The 8,172-nt window shown below is 44.7% G+C and overlaps 1 long non-coding RNA gene and 1 other non-coding gene across 2 annotated transcripts; one reads left to right on the forward strand and one right to left on the reverse strand.

The window, feature by feature from the left end:
• Positions 1–6,103: 6,103 nt before the first annotated feature.
• LOC145522044 (uncharacterized) lies at positions 6,104–7,779 on the reverse strand. The gene is made up of 2 exons (XR_014065867.1): positions 7,365–7,779; positions 6,104–7,016 (listed from the first exon to the last, which is right to left on the reverse strand). It is a non-coding gene; the product is annotated as an uncharacterized LOC145522044 (long non-coding RNA).
• On the forward strand, positions 7,747–7,829 carry TRNAL-UAA (transfer RNA leucine (anticodon UAA)). The gene has a single exon. It is a non-coding gene; the product is annotated as a tRNA-Leu (tRNA).
• The last annotated feature ends 343 nt before the right edge of the window (positions 7,830–8,172 follow it).

The following is an 8,172-nucleotide window of genomic DNA, read 5'->3' on the forward strand; positions in this document are numbered from 1 at the left end:
ACTTGAACTGTAAAAGCAGCTACAATTTTCTAAGTGACCCAACAAGAAAGTTTCACATCTCAGGAATTGTGTTTTGATTTACATTTACGTTTATATAGGGACTTCCCTGGCTGCTCAGACAGTAAAGAATCTGCCTGTAGTGCAGAAGACCCCAGGTTCCATCCCTGGGTTGGGGAATCTGCTGGAGAAGGGGATGGCAACCCACTCCAGTTATTCTTGCCTGGAGAATTCCATGGACAAAGGAGCCTGGTGGGCTACAGTCTCTGGGGTCACAAACAGTTAGACACGACTGATTGACTGACACTAAGTTTATATAACCATCAATGTCGTTGTTCATTCAATAAATGTCTTTTAAGTGCAGAGCTGATATTACTTAATTCTGGTCTAAACTTGCATACCTATTTCTTTTAAATACATAAGTTGCCTAGCACAAGCTTCTTGCAGATCTGTCGTCCAGCATAACTTTTAATAGCTTCTCCTTTCACTTTCACAAGTATATGAGTGCAGATGATAAATTGTATGGTCACCCAACATATATCTGATGTATAATTTGGGTGTCCCTTTGTATGACATTTTCTAAGTTCACTGTGCCCTTTAATATCTAGCCAATATAGTCTGAGTCCCCATTGTGAGCGGCTGCAGGAAGACTCTACCCTTTGTTAGACTGTCCCTCTCCTTGTTGTTAAGACCATGGGGACAGAGGATATGGCCTTTCTCACTGCCACTTCCTGAGGCTGTATTTCCTACTTGCTAAAAACAGAAAGTAAAATAAATACCCCTTTAAAAAAAAAAGTATAATAATGCAAAGAAGAGAGAAAATTAAGAAAAACTAAAATGTTAAAATCCAAATACTGGTTAAAATAGAAATATCACAAAAAGTGAACTATAGCAAGATAAAATAACTAGATTTAACTAAAAACTAAAAATGAAAAGTTAAATAAAATAAAATTACAGCATAAATATAGATTAAGAAAAAAATCTAAACTAAGGCTAAATATAACTTTAATCAAATATAAAAGTAATAATACGTTTAAAAGAAATGCAAATAAAGGCAAAGTAAGGAAAACAAGATAGAGGCAGAACAATTAAATAATAAAGAACTAAAATATAAATGGGACACATCCCTGGTGGTCTGGTGGTTAAGACTCTGAGCTCCCAACACAGGGGATTCGGGTTCGACCCTGTGTCAAAGAACTAGCTTCCGCATGCTACAACCAAATAGCCTGTGTGCCACAACTAAGACCCAGCACAGTCAAATAAATAAGTAAATTTTTTAAAATAAACATTAAAAAAAATATATATATAGGGAAAATTAGATAAAATGAGACAATAGTGTAAAGTGCTTCTCACAGTAAAGTGATCTGAAGACACTGCTCCAAAAAACAAAATTTGTCTTTAATAAAACTGGAAAACAAAAGATGAGGGGGAAGGAAGGAGACAAGGGAGTAAACAGCTCTGCTGAAAACAGGCTAAAAGTCCTTTGCAAAATTCCCAGTGAACTTCTCTGTAGTCGAGTCCTGAATTTCTGGGAGGCAGGGGGCACCAGGCAAAACAAACCTCCCTCCCCTGTCTGTCCCTTGTCTCATGTCCCAGCAACCTTGCCTCCCTTTGTGATACCTCTAGCCCTTAGCTTTCTGAAAGAACCTCATCACAGTTTCAGCAGAGTCAGAGCTGGTTGACTTCACACTTGCTCAGTCACCAACACTGTTCTTTGGAACCCAGAAGAAAAGCACACCGAGGTATCTGAAAGTGCCTGGGAAGTATTTGGTAATCCCCACTATAAGCAAACAGAATGCTTCTCCTTCTCACCTTCAGATGAAAAAATATGTCCTGGTGCTAATGCTGTTTAATGATAATGTTATCCAGTCTGGTTCTTGGTCTCTTTAATTGATAGAAATTGATAACAGGCCAGACAAGAAATTCATGCAAAGTTTTATTGGGACTTGGGCTGCAGCTCAAGGGAGTGAAAGCAAATAATAGATTCCCTTGCTTGCTCCCTCAGCAGGGTGAGGTTGTCCCTTAAATGGGGTGAGGGTAGGGCCAGATTTAAGCATTGGGAGAGGGGTAGCTTAGGTGGTCTACCCACCCCCTTGGTGGTGCTGTGTGCAGGGATCATGGGAAGCAACCTGCTTTAGCTCCTGACACCTCAGAAGTGGCAGTTGGGTTTTTGATCTTATCATACCAACCGCCTGTATACACAGTTATTTTTAGTCCCTTACAGTTTCTTTGTGTCCTGTTACTCGAGGAGATGTCTGTCCAGGCGCAAGCACTGCAGCAAAGGGTCGCAGGTCCCAGGGGCCAGACTGTCACGATAATACTCTAAAAATCTATGATACGGTCATATTTCTTCACTGTAAAGAAGGGGTTTAAAAGAAGCTGGAAGTTGAAGTGTTTAACTGATGTTGAAATAAAAGGGTGTTAGAATGAAGTCAGGAAACGAGAGATTTCGGGGAAAGTGAAAGTGAAGATTCCATCAAAGGCAAGACACAGCTAGAGAGAAGGCACCTTCGGCGCTCTACACAGTAATTTATATGTTTATTTAAATACAGAAAGATAGCAAGTGCATTCTCAGGAGACAGTCTTCACTTAGGGGAAAAAAGATAAATGATAAGAAGTCATGCCAGTAATGGGGAATCAGTCAAGGATGGATTCTTGACCTTGGGGGCATACTGCAGAACCCTTCATGTATTCTACATGTACTGTCTGAGCCCTTAAGAAGGTTTTGGCAGAAACCCTACGGTGAAAACAGTGCCACTATATGAATGCATATATGTGGAATCTAGAAATATGGTACTGATGAACCTATCTACAGGGCAGCAATGAAGATGCAGACATAGAGAATAAACTTATGGACACAGTGGGGGAAAGGGAGGGTGGAATGAACTGAGAGAGTAGCATGCAAACTCATACATTACCATATGTAAAACAGATAGCCAGTGGGAATTTGCTGTGAGACACAGGGAGCTCAAACCTGGGCTCTGTGACAACCTAGAGGGGTGGGATGGGGTGGAGGGTGGGAGGGGATTCAAGACGGAGGGAACATATCTATACCTATGTCTGATTCATGTAGATGTATGGCAGAAACCAGCACAACATTATAAAGCAATTATCCTCCAATTAAAAATAAATAAATTAAAAAACAAAAACAAAAAACCTAAGCATGTCTCACAATCCCCCAGTTCTGAGACACAGATTCAGGAAGTTGGGGTGGGGCCCGAGAATCTGCGTTTCCAACAAGTTCCCCGATGATCCTTGTGTTCTGAGACCCACTGGCATGTATTTCAAGACATGCTAATTATCCCAGATCGCAGACAGATTGGAGGTAGGTAGTTTCTGGCTAGCAGCGGCTCTTAAAGGTCTTTAGGGGCAAAGTTTCTTTCAAATACCTTTCTGACATCATTGGGTGTTAGCTCCTGAGCCACAGGCTCGTCCTCTTGTGGCCACAGGATGTTAACACAGTTCCAAGAATTTCATCTCACACCGTGTCATTGAAGTCAGGAAGAAAAGGGGAAGGCATAGCACAAGCTTTCACTTCCCAAGACTCCTTTTTTTTTTTTTTTTTTTAAATTCTGAAAGAATACCTTTCTCAGAAGCTCTAGCCAACTTTCCTTATCTCCTACTAGCCAGAACTAGATCACTGGTCCACTCTCCCCCTTATTCCCTGCCCCAGGCCAATTACTGGCAAGAGGCCAACAATAATTTACCTCATGGGGGAGGGGGAAATCTGTCTTCCTTGAAATCAAACTGGGAATGACCATTTGAAAAGCAACAAACAGTGACTATCACAAGCGTCCCCTTCCAACCAAGTAGCCTGCTAGATGCTTTCCATGTGGTTTTTCACTTAATTCTCACATTTCTCTGAGATAGATATTATTAGTCCCACTTTACAGAAGAGGAAATTGAGACTTAAAGACGTTAAGTATATTGTCTACACAGCTTAGGAAAAATCAGAATTTGAACTAGATCTATTGACTCTAAAGCCTAAATAATGTATTTATATTATGACATCCTGCTTCCTCGTGTTTCATCTGTAGAAAAATCACTGCTGTCATAACAACAACCCTTAGACAAAAAGACTAATTTATATGCTGCTTAATATATAGGAAATGTGTATTCTACATTTCATGAGTTTTGAGACAAAAATTTAAACTCTATACCTCAGAAAATTATATTACTAACAATAATATGTTATCACACATTGTTATCACACACACTAATGTTATCACATACCTTAATTATTATAATAAACAATATCAAGCAGAGTGATAAGAATGCTCCTAAAGTCTAATTTGGAACTTCCTAAGTTTTGTACACTCATATTTGCAGGTAAATGTAACTTACTCATTTCACTTTACAATTCGATGTGTAGTGGGGAGGTAGGGTTTATGCTGAGCCTTGGAGGAGAGTTGGGCAGAAAGAAGCAGGACGAGAGAGACAGAAAATGGCTCAGCATTTCTAAGGGACAAGGGTCCCGATTCAGTATGACTGGAATGACAGGGCTTGTGGAAAAGGGTTATGCTCTCTACTTTATTCATTTCTATATTGTTTGAACTTCATACAACTTTTTCAATTTGAATCTGTTTTAGTAAAGATGTTTTCATTCTGAAAAGATAGAAAAGTAAGGGTAGAAGCCCCGTAGTAGAGGATTCTGGAGAAAAGTGAAAGTAAATGAGAGGACTTGGGAAGTGTGGGCAACTTCATTTAAGAATTTGAAAACAAATGGAAGAGGGAAAGTTCAATTTTAGCAAAAGGGTCAGCTGGATTATTCTTTTCAGATGTATGTATGGACAGATGTAGAGAACAAACATACAGATACCAAGGGGGGAAAGGGGGTGTGGGGTGAATGCGAGATTGGTATTAACATATACACAATATTGATACTATGTACAGAATAGATAACTAATGAAAATCTACTGTATAGCACAGGGGACTCTACTCAATGCTCTGTGGTGACCTAAATGGGAAGGAAATACAACAAAGAGGGGATATATGTGTACATATAGCTGATTCACGTTGGTGTACAGTAGAAACTAACACAGCATTGTACAGCAACTATACTCCAATAAAAAAAATTTTTTTAAAGATATACATATAGAAACAAAATATATGCCTGTAAATACACTGTCAAAGCTAGAGATGGCAACCCACTCCAGTACTCTTGTCAGGAAAATTCCATGGACGAAGAAGCCTGGTAGGCTACAATCCATGGGGTCGCAGAGTCGGACACGACTGAGTGACTTCACTTTCACTTAGTATGTCTATTAGTTATCTATAGCTGCATAAAAATAATCACAAAAATATTTATTATCTTACATTGTTTCTGAGGGTCAGGAAATCAGGGTTTCTCTGGGTGGTTCTGATTCAGGATCGCTCAAGAGATTGTAGTAGAGATACTGGCCAAGGCTACAGTCATTCAAAGGCTTGACTGGACTGAGGCCTCAGTTCTTTGCTGGCTGCTCTTTACCACATGGGCCTCTAAAAAGCTGCTCAGGAGGTGGCAGCTGGTTTCCTCCAGAGGGAATCATCTGACAGAGAGAAACCAAGCTAATAGCAGCAGTGTCTTTTGATGACCTAGTCTCCCAGGTTGCATATTGTCTCTTCTGTTTCATTCTTCTCATTAGAAACAAGATCCATCCACACTCCCAATGCTGGGGACCTGGGGTTTGATCCCTGGTCAGGGAATTAGATTCCACACATCACAGCTAGGACCCCAAGCAGCCAAATAAATAAATAAATAAGCCTTTAAAAACTAAAGAAACAGGATCCAGCCTACACTGAAGGAGAAGGTCATTAGCCTCCATATCTTAAAGGGAGGGGGCTCCCCAGACGGTCCTAATGGTAAAGAAGCCATCCGCCAGTGCAGTGAAGATCCCCTTGAGGAGGGCATGACAACCCACTCCAGTATTCTTGCCTGGAGAATCCCATGGACAGAGGAGCCTGGTGGGCTATGATCCATGGGGTTGCAAAGAGTCAAACATGACTGAAGCTACTGAGCACAGTCTTGAAGGGAGGAGTATCAAAGCAGTTACGAACATATTTTTTAAACCATTATAGAGTGCATAAAGAATGTCATGTCTTAAATAAACACATACACAGTGAAAAGTAGTTTAAATGGAGTAATACATTTCCCCATGAGAATTATGTCCAATGCAATTTCCTGAGCATGAGGCCATTTCAACCTTATAAAATCCATTTTAATACTGTCTTTTGTGCTCTAGTGGTGTCAGTTATAACAAATGTCATTGCATGGTGCTTTTCACATTTTGTTCAAGCTTTCAGGTGGATATCTGTCATGTCCTGCAGTTGTCAGCATCTTTTGAACACCTTCTGACATTTGAGGAATCTCCTCCATTTTGAGGCCAGCTTCCTAAGGTACAAGCCAGCACTCAGCCTCCAAGATGGAGGTGGTGAGTAGTGGGTGGTGTGTCATCACCACATTGGTGCCTGTAGACCCTGGCAAGAGTCCAAGTTCATCTCCTCTCAGCAGGGCAGGGCCGGCCTGAGGGATGTTCTGGCTCTGTTCTTCACAGGCTCTGGGAGGGCCAGGCCTGACGGCCAGCGGGTGGGACAGTGTTCAGGTTGGAATGTACACGCAGGCCACTGATCCCCCACGATGTTAGGTGGCCAAGTGGGTAGGGGGCAATTCCACGCATTCCTCTCCTGGGGAGCTCTCTCAGGGCTGGTCCCTGTTGTTGACTGGTACTTAGAGAACCAGGGCAACAGGCTGGGCGAAGGCCTCCTGGGGTCATGGCAGTGTTCCTGGGGATCACAGGCGCCCAGGAGGTGGCAGGGCAATGGGCTTCTCCCTGTGACCCAGTGGGTGAGGAGCCAGTTGGTGATGTGAATGTGTGTACAGTCTCCAGGACGATGGAAGCTCTCGGTCAAAGACAGCCAGCCTGCACAATCTGGACAAGGGCCTGGCTGCCAGATAGTGGCTCCCTGACGCTCCAGAACTCAGAAGCCTTGGCTCTGTGCTGGATTCCAGGTCCTGGATGGTGGAGAATGGAGTGAAAGCTCTGGAAAAGGAAGCGAAGTGAAAGGACCATCTGCAATCTCTGGTGCACAGGAAGGAAGGACAGCATTGCAGAACAGTTAAGATAAGAACGTAAACATCTAGGTGCACGGGCGGGTCAGGAACAGAGAGAGGAGGTCCCCGCACTGCACGGAGACCGTGTCCGCAGCCAGCCGGGCGGGCGAATCGTGCCGCGCTCCCTGCACTTGGCGGCTCTGTGTCGACCCACGTTATTACAACACCCCCTGCCCGTGTGACCTGTCGAAGAGAAAACTGGCCCACAGGGACGGGGGGGGGGGGTCCCCGAACTCTGCTGCTGCCTATGCAACTCACTCCTTGAAGTTGACTCTACCTGGAATAAAACAAACCAACCGCCACTCTCTGGGCGGCGTCCCAGCGCCGCTCCCAAACGCGGTCGGCGGAATCCCGAGGTTCACTGGCGTGTTTGTTTCCCGCGCCCGCGCACCTCGAAACCGAAAGCAGAGTGGCTGGGCCCGCAGCCCGCCTGAGCGAGCGGCCTGGCCCGCCGCCGCCGCCCAAAGCGCGCCGAGCTCGGCTGCAGTTGCCTTGGCGGCCGCGGCCGGCCGACAGCAACAGTGAGTTGCGGCGGCAGAAAAAGCAGACTCCGGCTGGCGGGCAGCTGCAGCTCGGGCTGGGGAAAAAAAAAAAAAAAAAAGGAGCGGCGGCGAAGAGGGAGACGGTGTAGTACGGCTTGTAGGGTGAGCGAGTGAGACACCAGGATGGCCGAGTGGTTAAGGCGTTGGACTTAAGATCCAATGGACGTATGTCCGCGTGGGTTCGAACCCCACTCCTGGTAGTTTCGCTTTTTCTGATACTAAAAGAAAAATTTTATTTTTAAAAATATATACATTTTCACTAAGCACACTACGCCTTAGACTCAGGAATTCTGTCTCCTAGTTGAGAGAGGCGTTAAGTCCCACAACACGCGGCTCGCTTCCCACAGGCCAGAGGCAACCCAGCGAGTGGGCCGGGCGTGGGGCTCGGGCGCAGGCGCTGACCCCTGGTCGGGGCAGCGGGGTCGGTAGGGTGGGCTGGGGTGGGCGTCGCACCCGCTCAACTGCTTCGGGGGGCCCAGGCGGGGTCGGGACTCGGGAGGCAGCCGCGGTGAGGGGCTCACCTCCCTCGCTAGCTGGGCAGGA

Source organism: Giraffa tippelskirchi, chromosome 9, assembly GCF_054371585.1.
Source record: "Giraffa tippelskirchi isolate mGirTip1 chromosome 9, T2T-mGirTip1v1.2.pri, whole genome shotgun sequence".
In the NCBI taxonomy this organism is placed as follows: Eukaryota; Metazoa; Chordata; class Mammalia; order Artiodactyla; family Giraffidae; genus Giraffa; species Giraffa tippelskirchi.